Genomic DNA, 15607 nt, shown 5'->3' with positions numbered 1-15607 from the left:
GTTGACACAATTGAGTCTGGTAATGAGTTCCACGCTTCGATAACTCGATTGTTGAAATCATATTTTTTACAGTCAAGTTTGGAGCGGTTCATATTAAGTTTGAATCTGTTGCATGCTCTTGTGTTGTTGCGGTTGAAGCTGAAGTAGTCATTGACCAGTAGGACGTTGCAGCATATGATCTTGTGGGCAATACTCAAATCGTGTTTTAGTCGCCGTAGTTCTAGGCTTTCTAGGCCCAGGATTGTTAGTCTATTTTTGTAGGATATTCTGTTTCGAGTAGAGGAGTGAAGGGCTCTTCTGGTGAAATATCTTTGGACATTTTCAAGGGTGTTGATGTCTGAGATGTAGTATGGGTTCCAGACAGATGAGCAGTAGTCTAGGATGGGTCTGGCAAAAGTTTTGTAGGCTCTTGTGAATAGTGTGAGATTGCCTGAGCAGAAGCTGCGTAGGATCAGGTTAAAAACTCTAGAAGCTTTTTTGGCGATATTGTTGCAGTGGGCTTTAGCACTTAGGTCATTCGATATTAGTATTCTAAGGTCTTTTACTGAGTGTGGGTTAGCAGTGAGAGATTGTTTATTCAGTTCGTATGTGCGGTTTGGATTATTTTTGCCGATGTGGAGGGTAGAGCATTTAATGGTTGATATTTGAAGTTGCCAGGTGTTAGACCAGTCTGAGACAAAGTTCAGGTCTTTTTGGAGAGTGAGTGTGTTATCAGTGGTGTTGAAAAGTTTCACATTGTCAGCAAAAAGAACACAGTTGCTTTCGATATGGTCACAGAGGTCATTGATGTAGAAAATGAAGAGAGTAGGACCTAGTACGCTTCCCTGGGGAACGCCGCTTATGACAGGGGCGGGGGTGGAGATGGCGCTACCAATTTTGACAATTTGTTTCCTGTTTGACAGGAATGCAGTAATCCAGTTGTGGAGGAGTCCTGAGATGCCATAGGATTTGAGTTTTAGGAGTAGTTTGTCGTGGACCACTGAGTCGAAGGCTTTGCAAAAGTCTATATAAATTGCATCAATGGATTTTCCTTGGTTGAGGTGGGTAGTCCAAATGTTTTTGCAGTGAAGTAGTTGTAGGTTGCAGGATAATTTATTTCTGAATCCAAATTGTTTGTTTGAGAGTAGGTTATTAGATTCTAAGTAGAGGGTGATTGATCGATTTATAATTGATTCCGTGATTTTACAAGGGACGTAACAGAGAGATATTGGTCTGTAGTTGTCCACTAGTGAAGGGTCTCCTCTTTTGAAATGGGGATGACTACTGCTTTTGACCACAGCTTGGGGAGCGTGCTGGTCCTGAAGGATTTTTGGAAGATAATGCTTAGGGGTTCAGCAAGAGCAGAAGAAAGTTTCCTTAGGAAGTATGCACAGAGACCATCTGGTCCGGCAGATAGGGAAGGTTTGAGGTCACGGATTGCTTTTTCTACATGGTCTACAGTGAAGACGATTTGGGTTAGGTTTTATAGTGGGTTTGAGGTGCGATTTGCGAAGATGGGGGAAGAGCCATTGCTGTTAACAAAAATAGAGCCAAAAAAAGAGTTGAAGAGTTTGGCTTTGGATGGGTCATCATGGTATTCTTTGTTATTGGGTCTTACGAGTGGTGGAATAGGTCTGGAGTCATTGAGTTTGTTGTTGATGAAGTTATAGAAAGCTCGGTTAGACTTGGTGCGAAGCAGGCTTTCCTCTTGTTTGCTGTGATAGTTGAGGCATTCTGCTTTTATTCGTTGGCATATGCTTTTGTAGCGGACTTTAAAGTTGGTTACTGGGCTTTTTTTGTTCCTACGCCAGAGGGATTTTTTGGGGGGTTTGTAGTTTCTTTATTGAGACAGGTATGTTATTTTTTCATTTACCTCTGGAAGAAGTGAGTGGCACATGTAGTTCGATAAGCCTTTTGATTTGGAGTAAGAACGTATTGTAGAGATCATCAGTGGTGATGCAGTTAGAGAACAAGGATTGCCAGTTAAGAATTGAGAGATTGGCATATATGAGATCATAGTTGACTTTCCTGAAATTGTACTTAGAAGCCACGTTATTCTGGTGAGTGTTTAGATGATGTAGGTTGAGGTTGAAGTTGATCGTACTGTGGTCGCTGTTGGAGAAGGGTTCTTTTGTGTGCAGTCCATAGATAGCACTTTTGCTGTTGCAGAATATGAGGTCAGATAGTTGTTGAGTCTGCAAACTTCAGTAGTTGAATAGATGGATCGTTTGAGATGCAATCATTGGTGTATAGAGAGAAGTGGTGAGAGTACATAGCCTTGGGGGGGCCCTGTGCTAATGGTACAGATATCTTCACCTAGCTTTTTTTACCTAGCTTTACCTTTTGCTTCCTGTCTGTTAGGAAGCTTGTGATCCACTTACAAATGTGTTCAGGTACTGCTAGCTGATTTAGTTTAGTTAAAATAATGTCCAGTATGATGGTGTTGAATGCTGAACTAAAATCTACAAAAAGGACCCTAGCGTAGGTCTTTGGAGATTTGAGATGTTGTAGGATGTAATGCAGAGCCATATTAGCAGCAGCATCTGTCGATCTATTTGCTTGGTATGCAAATGGGGGTCTAACAGTGGATCCATGATGGTTTTCAAGTGGGACATCACTAGCCTTTCAAAGATTTTCATAAATACAGATGTTAGAGCAACTGATCAGTAGTCATTCAGTTCCTTGATGGAGGGCTTCTTCGGCAATGGGATGATAATAGAGCGTTTGAAGCAGGGAGGAACATAGCACATCTCTAGTGATTTGTTGAAGATTTGGGTGAAGATGGGGGCCAATTGGTCAGCACAGACTTTTAAGCAAGGAGTTATCTTGTCTGGGCCTGCTGCTTTTCCAAGCTTCTGTCTGTGAAATAGATCTTGCACCTCCTTTTCCGTGATCACTAGGGTTTGTAAACCCAATGGGATGGGTTCAGTTGTAGAAGATTTGGCTGTTGTTGGTGTGTCTGGGATGGAAGTTGTGCAAATAGATGGCTGTAGTTTCTTTTCAAACCTGCAGTAGAACACATTTAGGTCATCTGCCAGTTGCTGATTTCCTTCAGCTTGGGAAGGTGGTTTGCTGTAACTGGTGATGCTTTTGAGAGTTTTCCACATGTTTGCTGGTTAATTGGTTGAGAATTTATTCTTTAGCTTTTCAGAGTAGCTTCTTTTGGTTCCTCTCATAACCCTTGTTAATACATTTCTGGCCTGATTGTATAGCATTCTATCACCTTTTCTGTAGGCTTCCTCTTTGGAATGGCATAACTGCTTAAGTTTAGCTGTGATCCAAGGTTTATTGTTACTGTATATTTGCAAGTCCCTAGTTGGTAGACATAGGTCTTTACAGAAGCTGACATATGATGTTACAGTATCTGCGAGTTCATCCAGGTCTGCAGAGTTGTCTTTAAAAATATTCCAATCTGTGCTTTAACCTGTAGCTTTAACTTTGCTTCTTTAGTCCAAGTCCTTACTGATTTAATTGTTGTTTTGTGGCTTTAAATCTTTCTTTGTAAGCAGGTACAAGGTGAAGCATGCAATGATCAGAGTGGCCCACATCTGCTCTTGGTAAGGAATGATAAGCATCTTTTAGTGTTGTGTAACAGTGGTCTAAGATATTCTTGCCTCTGGTGGGAAAATTGACATGTTGAAAGTATTTTGGTAGCTCTTCACTTAATTTTGCCTCTGGTGGGAAAATTGACATGTTGAAAGTGTTTTGGTAGCTCTTCACTTAATTTTGCCTTGTTTAAATCTCCCAAAATGATGGCCAGTGAATCAGGGTATTTGGCTTCAACTTCCATAATCTGATCAGCTAGAGTTCTTAATGCCTTTTTTTTTTTTACAAATGCTTGTGGATGGATGTAAACCACAAATATTAAGAAAGAATTAATCTCTTGAGAATAAAAGGGTTTGCAGTTAATAATTAAAGATTCCAAGCTTTCATCACAGAATGGTGATGTCCTGAGACCAGCTGTTGTTGATATATATACATAAGCCTCCTCCCCCCCCCCGATAATTCTGCAATCCTATCTGCACAAAGTATCTGGAACCCGGTATGTGCATGCTATTATCATCAATTTCCTCCTTTAATCATTAATAATAATTTATAATAATAATTTATTAGACTTGTATGCCACCCCTCTCCAAAGATCCGGGGTGGCTCACAACAGCAATAAAACAATACAATACAAATCTAATGGTTAAAACTATAACTAAAACCCCGCTATCTTAAAAACCAATAAATACTGTACAGTCATAACCACACATAACTCTTAATGATCATTAGTTGCCCCATGCCTGGTGACATAGATAAGTCTTCAAGGTCTTGCAGAAGGTGAGGAGGGTGGGGGCAGTTCGAATCTCCAGGGGGAGTTGATTCCAGAGGGCTGGGGCCACCATAGGGAAGGCTCTTCCCCTAGGCCCTGCCAGACGACATTGTTTAGTTGATGGGATCCGGAGAAGGCCAACTCTGTGGGACCTAATCGGCCACTGGGATTCATGCAGCAGAAGGCGGTCCCGTATGTATTCTGGTCTAGGTTTCAGTAAAGCATAGAATAGATGTGTTGTGAAAATCAGAATTGCATCTGTTTAAAAGAAGTATTTCATCCATTTGTTGGCAAGTGAACGTAAATTGGTAAGAAAGATTGAAGGGAGTGAGTTTTTAAAATTCCCTTATTCCTTAGCCTATTTAAAATTCCCACCCTTTTACCTCTTCATCTCTGCTGTCTGCGTTTGTTTTTAATGATCCATTGTTGCCAGGAAATGGCTTCCTCCTGTGCTAAAATCTCCCTGTTTGTAAAGACAGGTGGGGGTAAAGTTAGAGAGAGCTGCTCCTTAAAGAAACGTTCTTTAATTCTTAGCAGATGGTCTCTTGAGTATGAAATCTGCTGATAATTGCAGGGAATAGTAGAAAATGAAGAAACCATTTGAGAGCACTTCACCAAGGCAGCCTTCATCGGCACTAAAAAGATATTAGATTCACACCTGCATCAGGGCCGCTTACAATCCCTAGTACACTGGAAGGGATACCTTCTTTCCAAAGCCAGGTTGGAAAGCTGATAGCTGATTAAGCAGTTTCATGACAGTCACCATCTTAAACCCAAAGGGGGGGGGGGGTAGAGACAAGGGAGCCTGTCAGCCCTGAAGCCATTTTGGGAGCATCTTCAGTGCTGCCACAGTGAGGCTGGGTGGGAACATAGGTAGAGTTAGTTAATTTCTGGTGGGAGCCAAGGATGCTCTACATTACAAGGTGTTGGAAGGGCATGGACCAAAGCCAGACGAAATTGGGACTACAACCTGATTGGACCATGTGATGGACATGTGACCTGGAGGGCAAGAACTTTGGGTGGGGAAAACTCTGGGTCAGTTTTCACCAGCTATACCAATATGATATCCCAAATGAAATTATGCTTTGAGAAAACCCTAGGCTTCAGACTTTTGATTACTTTGGTGTTATTACTTGAAACCCTGACACTAGCATTAACTGTAACATGTTATTTTGTCTGTTTTTTTATTTTTATCATTAGTTTTTAATTATTTTATATAATACTTTCCTGGCAAAGAAAGCCTTTTAACTCATGAAATTCCACTAATCAGATTTGAATCTCCTTTAGACAAAACAGTCTGTCCTGCTGTTTTCATGTTTTTGCAAGCTGCTCTAGGTTTTTCCTACCAGTCTTTGGCTTTGTCTCAAGGCCAGAATCTCCAGACTTGCAGATTCCACCAATTTACTTCAGCCAGACTCTTCAATCTACCACATGTCCAGTGTTTTCTGACCAAAATGAATAGAAAATGCCAGTTCTGATTATAGGTTACAAAAGTGCAGTCCAGTAAAAGGGATATTGAAAGAATAACTCATATGCTTTTTATTTCTGATATTTATCTAGGACATCAACATGGTCTCACCAGCTGGTTTTTCTGATTTGATGGCATTGCCATAAACTGGCATAACTGGGTATTAAATTCATTGACTGTAATTGGCAGTGAAGGTTTTAGTTTAAATATAGCTTAAGGACTAGTGAATAAAGCCCTTAGAAGTTTATTTCCCAATATTAGTGCTGTTAAAATAATTACCTATTCTGGTATCAAGAAGAAAGACTTCTTTTTTTCTTACATGGATGACATTGTGGTAATCTGCGGGAATGTGGGAAACTGGAATGATCAGATCAGAGTTGGAAGGGACCTTGTAGGTCATCTAGTCCAACCTCCCACCAAAGCAGGAGAACATTCTGACAAATCACAGTCCAATCTCTTCTTGAAAGCCTCCTGTGATGAAGCTCCCAGAACTTCTGAAGGCAAACTGTTCCATTGGTTGATTGTTCTTATTGTCAGAAAATGTCTCCTTATTTCTAGGTTGAATCTCTCCTTGATCAATTTCCATCCATCACTCCTTGTCTGGTCTTCAGGTGCTTTGGAAAATAGCTTGACTTCTCCTCTCTGTGATAGCCCCTCAAATATTGGAACATTGTTATCATATGTCCCCTGGTCCTTTTCTTCACTAGACTAGCCATGACCAGTTTCTGTAACCATTCTTCATATGTTTTAGTCTCAAGTCCCCTAATCATCCTGGTTGCTCTTTGCATTTATTATAGAGTCTCAATATCTTTTTATAGTGTGGTAACCAAAACTAGATGCAGTATTTTAGGTGTGGTCTTACTAAGGCTTTATAGTATTGGTATTGGTAGTTCACTTGATCTTGATTATATCCCTATGTTAATGCAGTTTAGGATTGCATTGGCTTTTTTAGCTGCTACAGCACACTGCTGGCACATATTTAGCTGGTTGTCTACTAAGACTCCAAGGTCCCTCTCACAGTTACTGCTATTAAGCCTGGTTTCATCCAGTCTATATGCGTACTTTTACTTACTCACTTTTACTTACCTAAGTGTAAGGCTTTACCTTTCTTTACATTAAATTTCATTTTGTTAGACAGGGCCCAGTGTTTAAGTCTGTCAAGATCCAGATGAATCTTGAGCCTGTCTTCTAGGGCAGTGATGGTGAACCTATGGCACGGGTGCCACAGGTGGCACTCAGAGCCGTATCTGCCGGCACGCAGGCTGTTGCCCTAGCTCAGCTCCAGATGCATGTGCGGATGGGTCAACTGATTTTTGGCTTGCCCAGAGGCTCTGGGAGGGCATTTTTGGCTTCTAGAGAGGCCCTGGGAGGCGGGGGAGGGCGTTTTTGCCCTCACTAGGGTCCAGGAAAGTCTATTGGGCCCACCAGAAGTTGGGAAATGGGCTGTTTCTGACCTTCATAAAGCCTGGGGGGACAGGGGAGGCAATTTTTACCCTTGCCAGGCATTGAATTATGGGTGTGAGCACTCATGCAGGCACAATAGTGTGTGCACACCCGCTTTCGGCACCCAAGGGAAAAAAAGCTCGCTATCACTGTTCTAGGGTATTAACTATTCCTGCCAGATTAGCATCATCTTGCATTTGATTAATTCTTCTTCCATTCCCTCATCTAATTCTATTCCCTCATTTATTAAGGTATTGGGCCTAAGACGGAACCTTGTGGTACCGCACTGTTTACTTCCCTCCATGTAGATTTAGACCCATTAAGAATTACTAATTGAGTGTGGTTAGTCAGCCAGTTATGAATCCATCTGGTGGTGGTGCTATCTATCCCATTTTTTCTAGGTTACCAAGAAGTAGGTTGTGGTCTACTTTGTCGAATGCTTTGCTGAAGTCTAAGTATATTATGTCCACAGTATTTCGCTGATCTACAAATTTAGTCACTATGTTGAAGAATGAAATTATGATTGGTTTGGCATGATCTGTTTTTAACAAACCCATGCTGGCTGCTAGTTATTACTTTACTTATTTCTAGATGTTGGTAGATCTGTTTTTTTATTATTTTTTCCAGTAGCTTTCCGGGTATTGATGTTAGGCTGATTGGTCTGTCATTTCCTGAGTCAGGTTTGTTTTCTTCCTTTTTTGAAGATGGGAACCACATCCGCTCTTTTCCAGTCCTCTGGTAGTTCCCCAGTACTCCAGGACTTTTTAAAGATGTGGTACAGTGGTTCTGAGATGAATCTGCCAGCTCCTTTAGAACTCTGGGATGTAACCCGTCTGATCCAGGTGATTTGTATTTATCAAGATCAGACAAATAAGAAACAGCATAATCTGTAGCTGGATAGTGAGAGACCAAGACAGTCAGGATAATTGTACTTTCAAATTTGCAAGATTCTGTTAATGTAGTTTTGCAAAAACTTGAATTGGCTCATCTGGTCATGTTTCCTATCTGGTCTATCAGGTCTTACTCAATTGGTAAGACTGACAGACGGAAGGTTTTTTGAGGCTGTGTTTTGGAGAATAAGATTCAGATTCAGATTAACAGAGTTGGAAGGGACCTTGCAGGTCATCTAGTCCAATCCCCTGCCCAAGCAGCAATGTTCCCTCTAATTTTTTTTCCAGTGTGGGCGGAAAACTATAGTGTCTGAGCAGCACATTAGGTGAGTCCTTCAGGACTGGGCGGCATAGAAGCCAAATTAAATAAATAAACAAACAAACAAATAGATTTTCAGGGCCTATTTTTTTCACAATGTCAGTGTCACCCAATTATTGCACAATTATTTGGGGCTTGGTCAGTGCTGGGACTATGTTCTTATGTTATTCTGGTTGCCTAATTTTTGACATCACTAGCATACAAAGATTCCAACTGAAATTAGTATGATCATCACCAACTATATTTTCAAATAGACAATCATTCAACATCCCAAACATCCTAAGATTAGCGTCTTACAACAGCCACTGCAAATTATAGATCTTTCCTCTAGAAATACCAATATGTTTAGTCTGTCAAATCAAAAACATTATCAACATGCAATATATTCATAAATGTCAAAAAAGTCTGGCTCGCCTTAGAGTTTCTCACACCTGTCTCTCATTGATGGTGACCATTCCATCGTTGTCTTTGTCCATTCCATCCTTGTCATTGTCCATTTCATCTTTGTCTTCGTCCATTCCATCGTTGTCTTTGTCCACTCCATCTTTGCCAAGATCAATCTGTCAGATCAAAAATCTTAACTATTAATATCCAACATATTCATAGATGTATTTAATCATAATTTAAAAAAGGAATCAGTGTTATTTGAAAACTGGTTAATCACTGAAAGTATGGCTCACCTTAGAGTTTCTCATGTCTGACTCTCATTGATGATGACCATTCCAACTTTGTCTTTGTCTTTGTCCATTCCATCATTGTCTTTGTCAATTCCATCTTTGTCTTTGTCCATTCCATCTTTGTCTTTGTCCATTCCATCTTTGTCTTTGTCCATTCCATCTTTGTCTTTGTCCATTCCATCATTGTCTTGGTCCACTCCATCTTTACCAAGATCAATCTGTCAGATCAAAAATATTAACTATTAACATCCAACATTTTCATAGATATATTTAAGCATAAGTAAAAAAAGGAATCAGTGTTATTTGAAAACTGGTTAATCACTGAAAGTATGGTTCACCTTAGAGTTTCTCGCATCTGTTTCTCATTGATGACCATTCCATCTTTGTCTTTATCCATTCCATCGTTGTCTTTGTCCATTCCATCATTGTCTTTGTCCACTCCATCTTTCCCAAGATCAATCTGTCAGATCAAAAATATTAACTATTGACATCCAACATATTCATAGATGTATTTAATTATAAGTCAAAAGTCTGGCTCACCAGAGTTTCTCACGTCTGTCTCTCATTGATGACATCTTTGTCTTTGTCCATTCTATTGTTGTCTTTGTCCATTCCATCCTTCTCTTTGTCCACTCCACCTTTGCCAAGATCAATCTGTCAGATCAAAAATATTAACTATTAACATCCAACATATTCATAGATGTTTTTAATCATAAGTAAAAAAAAGAATCAGTGTTATTTGAAAACTGGTTAATCACTGAAAGTATGGCTCACCTTACAGTTTTTCACGTCTGTCTTTCATTGATGACCATTCCAAGTACACTTTGTCAAGATCAATCTGTGTCCCTGAAGTCTGAGCGGATTCACATCAGCATATCCAAGTGTTCAGTTTGCAACCAATTATGAGCTTTGGTGGTATTCATCAGACTGAAACCTCGCTTACAATCAGCACTTGATGCTTGGAATGTTGCGCAAATATCCAGCAGACGTGACAGCATTCCAAACTGTTGCTCTCTCAGTGCAAACTGCAGCACATCATCAAATGAGTGCATTAATCCAGACTTGAATTTCTCTGACATCAGAAATCTGAAGTCACGATATTGTGACTGTACAGCTGATGTGATGCCGACTTCATCAAAATCATCAAAGAAATGCTGGAATTTTCCAACCAGGGTTGCAATTTCAGTTTTTCCAAAATTAAAAGAGGTCACCTTTGTCAGAGCAGCAGTTTCATATATACTGCACTGGTATTTCAATCTATCAGCTCATTGCTTGGAAAGCGACTGTCAAGATGGAAGCACAGATTATTCCACAACACATATATTGATTGAAATATAATTTTTGCATTGGAGTCATTCCATGTCAAGTGGACCAATTTTAAAGATCATCTCCACCTCACCATCCCAGATTTTGATGAAATTTGGCACAGTTTCTTTATGGTATAAAACTATGTTGTGCAAAATTTTAGTTCAAAAGACTAAAAATTGGGAGCCCTAGGAGACCTCAAGTAAAGGGTTGCAAAATGCTGAGTCGGCAAAAATGACATTTTGGGACAACCTATAGAAGCTGTAAACGCGGCAGCTTTAGTAGTATGTTGGAGATATTTGGAGAACCTGCACACCTTGTAAGGCTTTATAAACTGGTAAAACCCCATGTGCCTAGTCCTCTTACTTTTTACATGGTTCAGGCTCAAACTTTGCAAAAAAATCCTGAAAAAATGAATTTACATGCTGTAAATCTTCAGGCTGCTGTAGTTTCAAAACTACAGGCTGATTTTTGGCAGGTGTACTAAGTACACAGTTGCAATGAGGATTTCCAATTTGCAGCACTTTCCTTCAAGTTGTTGAAAAAATATAAGAGTTCAAAGTTGGTATTTAACGGGTTTTTGCCAAATTTTGGCTATCTTTGATGCACCTGGAAGAACTGCTAGAATATGCTGTTCAGGAATCCAACAGGAATCTCTTCTGCTAGGCCAATCTGTGCAAGAGAAAAGATTCTGTAAAGCCACTAGTAACTCAGGCTAGTTTGCAACGATCTAAAAAGGGCCAAATTTTCACAGCAAAAGGTTTGTTTGAATGTTGTGAACAAAAAATAAATAAAATCAAGTTCACTTTTGTTTCAAAGTACTCCTGTCAAAAGGGGAAGGCTAATGCACACCCTCATGCATATCCGCTCCATTCTAGATCCCCACAGCCCGGACCTCAAGGCCGCCACTAATCTTCCCTGCGCTTAATGACGGGTGGCAAACAATGCTAAAGAGAGGCAAGGCACCAAAGTGGTGTGAGGAATCAGTATTATTCTTGCTGCTTTCGCCTCCCAAAATGGGTGGGGGTTTGTCCAAGATGACCAAGAAGTATCGCCAGTGCTTTGCGTTAAGCAATCGAACCTAGGACATACACCATGCCGAAAGGCAAAATTTGTTACTGCTAATGATTGAGCTGGGCCATCCTGGTGCCTAAATTTAGCACAGACTAGGGCTTTGACTATGTCAGTGAGATCAGCTAGAGGGAATAATGTAAGTTAGCTGATAAGGAGTAGTAACCCAAGGGAACCATTTATATGAGTAGACAGGTGGTGGGGAACTTGGCGTTGAATTTAGTTAAACCAACTGGGAGGCACGGGGTAATCACAGCTGCCACCCATACAGTTACAGGATTGAACTAACAACCTTCACCCTGTAGGCAAAGAGATAATCCAGCTATATAAGCTTCAAATTACCTAAACCTAGAACAAGCCAGTTCTGTTGATATTGTACGGCATTATTATGCACAAATCCATGTAGGCCACCAAGCACCTAATGGTATTAAAAGATAAGGGTGGTACCCGCCAATGTAGTGATACTACAATAATATTCGATACCCAGCTGTACCATCCCTGATTGAAATGGTGTTGGCTTGAACTAGACACCTCTGCCCTGTACTGTTAGGATAGCACCTCTAGCTATATGAGCTTGCTCATTAACAAGGGAAAACCCCGAGAGGTGATTAGTGCTATTGATGTTAGACAATTAGACCACTAACACATAATGATATAACTAATAAGTGTAGAGGCCCTCCAATGTATTAATACTGCAAAATAATACTCAACCCCAAGCTTTACCAGCCTTGATTCAAATATCATTTGAGGAATGCCAATAAAGGGAAACTGCCTTTGATCCCTAGGTGATGTAATTATTGCCCCTGGATATTCTCTCAAGGAACTAAGAAACTGAGGGTGTGCTAGTCATGACCCTAATTCCTAGTAGCTGGGTGAACCAAATGATGAGGGAATCAGAATTTCAACTTGGCTATCCTTGGTATGAATGCATTCACTAACTATTTCCTCCCTTCCCTACCTGGGAGATTGACCAGACAGTATCCTAATGTACTTATGCTCCAGAACCCCAAAGGGGGTGTAAACCATCTTAGTTGCTAGTGAGCCTTGACTACCCCTCCTCTGGAAAAAATGGGTTCAGAGTCAAAGCATCATTAAGGCCTTTACAGTATAAGGAAAAATACTTATGTTGGGGTGTCCTCTTCAAATTACCTTCCATTGGAGGTAAAATTTAAAATGCCGCCCCACAGTCAGTGGCCTGATCTGCTCTCATCAACTGGCTATACCCTTACCAGGATATGAACCTGCATAGTCTGTCTGGTGAGGTAGAAATAATAATCTCTAGACCATAGGCTCTGATATAAAAACCTGCTCAGAAAATTCCTTCAGCAAAAGTGTATACATTGCCCTGTAAGTGCAGTATGGATAGACTGGTGTGCAGGTGCATACTATACCTTCACGGTCTTACCAATAAATATGAGAGTGACTGCATGGTCTGTGTCTGTGATGCTACAGCGTCCCAAGTCTGAAAACCATGACTAATAATGGTCACATAGGTGACAGGTGACGGAACAGATCACCGAAAACTGCATAAATGGCTGTAAGAGCAATAGTGATCAATAACAGAATACCATTAACATTTAGGATTCAGCTGAATCACGCCTCATAATTGTGGATCCTTTTATCATCAAATTATTGATATATGTACATATACCACCAATGAGAGCCGTGATCATAATTCCATGGATTAAATAATCCCTCAAAGTATACCTATCCAGACATATCTCATTCAACCAATGGGGAGTTATAAAGCCAACTGCTGCCTAGCAGAAGTAAATATGATCAAAAGGGGTAGCTAAACTCCTCATTGAATTGTTACTTTATACTATATACATACATGTGGATGCTGTCAAAGTCCCTGATGAAGACAATGTCTTCAAAGGGGCTAAGAGCAACCCAGCCGTGTGGGATCACTCACAAATGCGAATCCTAGAAAGAAGACTTGAACACATTCTTTCTCTGGGTGAAGTGACACAGTATGGAGCCATGTACCTCTTTTTATTTGGGAGCATAAGCAAAATGGGGATAATTACACGTACATGTCAAGTGATACACAAACATCCAATAACATAACTTCAAACATGACATATATTTGAGTTCTTCCTTTCCCCCAGATATCACAAACCAATTTCCTAGAAACACTTCCTCAGAGCAAATGTTTCTCACACCTAATTTCTCTGAAGCCTTCTGCCTTATCACAACCAATCTCCTTAATCACCCTCTCGTCCTGTGTTTGCTTCAGGCAATGTAAATCTCCCCCTTTGATCGTATAACGTCCTGTCTGCGGTGATGTAAACTTGTTTATCAGTGAGATGTTTATTGAGCCCTTTTGTTTCCCTGTTGTAATTCACCAGGAATACAGACTAGGCAAGTTAGTACCATCCTATCCTGGCTTATAATAGAATCAGGGTAAGCAGAGCATTTTTATGCTAGAGGTCCATATGATATAATCCTATTCTAACATTTTTATGCTATACTGCAACACATACATGTGCATATGTACCAATACACACATACAAATGTACTGACGCTGATACATACACAGAATCACACATCCACCACAACTATATAATTAATTATCATGTCCTATGAAACAGTACATGTGTAAGTGTATACATTAAATTATATATAAGTGAATAGAGATAGGCATACATACACATGCATACACCCATATATGTGCATATACAAATATACCCATAAGCGGGTTGATAATAAATAAAACTGAACCAGTAGTATAAATAAACCAACACTTGATCAGACAAAAGTTACCTTAAATTAATGTAACTAGCTCTCTGTAATAATTCTGCTTGCTAATGAGTGCTAAATAAGCAAAATCCCTCAACTCTGAATGATTCAATGGTATGCATAAGTGCTACAAAAAAGAGCCATAATCCTATTGTATTAACTAATACCACCATCCATAAGACAAATCAGAGGTGGGCCTCCCCCTTAAAGGGGAGGTCCAGTCAAATAAAGTGAATTAAGTAAGTAGAGCCTGCTCGTCCTCAGACTTGAATCTAGTCATTCCTACTAACTGATCCCTTGATTTTAACTCAATGACTTAATTATTCCCATAATTTATCTTTGTCTAATAAATAATCTATAATTAAAATTGAATAGTTGATAAATAGATGAATTCCCAATCTCTGTATACGCATGAATAAATCTGCAATGTTTCATTATTGGAAATAAATAAATTACCAGATTTGTTACATTCAACTATAATTAATAGAGACTAAATAATTAAATCCCCCTTAAATCAATCCAGGCTCCCAGTCTACACCCAACCAATCACGTGAGTTACAAATACCAGATCGATTAAAACTTCCAGGAGCTGGAAATAATCTATCATTACTGAACATACAAGTTAATAAAATGACTTATATGAACTATATATAGGGACAATAAGACCACATAAATATAAATCTCTGCTTCACCAGTCACTGATCTCCTCACTTTGGTAACAATATTCAGCTAAGTTATACCACCCCCCACCCCCATCTGCAGTAGGTAACACCCTACAGCTTTTGATCAGTGGGGCATTGAGTTTAAAATTGGGCAGGAAATGGTAGGAATGCAAAGCTCGTTCTTACATGAGGGATTGACCGCCCAGGCGTGAGCTTAAACAAGGCCTGAGCCTCATGGTGGCTACAGCGTTGTGAACACACGTCCACAAGGCGAGTGAAACTACGGTCCCAATTTGGCCACCCAGCCCTCACACATTCTGTAACAACAAACAGGCATGGGCTGCAACAAGGCCCGTGTCATGCCGTGGACAAAAAAGGGGGGATTGGGCGGGTCACCAAACGGTTCCCCCAGCTAATTAAGTAAAATCACCCTGCGCGTGGTCTGCCCGAGGCCTGTGCCACATGGATCCCTCACCGGCACTTTTTCGTAGGATGCATGCCTGGGCGCAGCTTGTCTGATGCCTGCGCCACGTGGATTCCCCCGCTGGCGGACACCGAACGTGTCCACTTCTTCAAGGAAGACTGCCTGTGATTCCTTCGTCAGCAGACACCGAACATGTCCGATTCTTCTGGAGCCAGGAGGCTAGAGGCAGGATGCCTGGGCGCAGGCCTCTTTATGGGGCTCACCCAGGAACGCCCCCAGCTGGGGAAGGCTATGCACGAAAGCGTGATGCCT

At 40.5% G+C, this 15607-nt stretch overlaps 2 long non-coding RNA genes across 3 annotated transcripts in view; one reads left to right on the top strand and one right to left on the bottom strand.

The window, feature by feature from the left end:
- Positions 1-15607, top strand: part of LOC139164563 (uncharacterized) — a 114091-nt gene that overhangs the window by 77640 nt on the left and 20844 nt on the right. The window lies entirely within an intron of this gene.
- On the bottom strand, positions 8829-10340 carry LOC139164564 (uncharacterized). 2 transcript variants are annotated; one of them, XR_011558638.1, is made up of 5 exons: positions 9866-10340; positions 9632-9745; positions 9430-9551; positions 9095-9309; positions 8829-8974 (listed from the first exon to the last, which is right to left on the bottom strand). It is a non-coding gene; the product is annotated as an uncharacterized lncRNA (long non-coding RNA). The 2 variants fall into 2 exon arrangements; XR_011558637.1 differs by having other exon boundaries at positions 9430-9745.

The sequence above is a fragment of the Erythrolamprus reginae genome, chromosome 3 (genome assembly GCF_031021105.1).
Source record: "Erythrolamprus reginae isolate rEryReg1 chromosome 3, rEryReg1.hap1, whole genome shotgun sequence".
In the NCBI taxonomy this organism is placed as follows: domain Eukaryota; kingdom Metazoa; phylum Chordata; class Lepidosauria; order Squamata; family Dipsadidae; genus Erythrolamprus; species Erythrolamprus reginae.
This window is presented reverse-complemented; position numbering and strand designations above follow the sequence as displayed.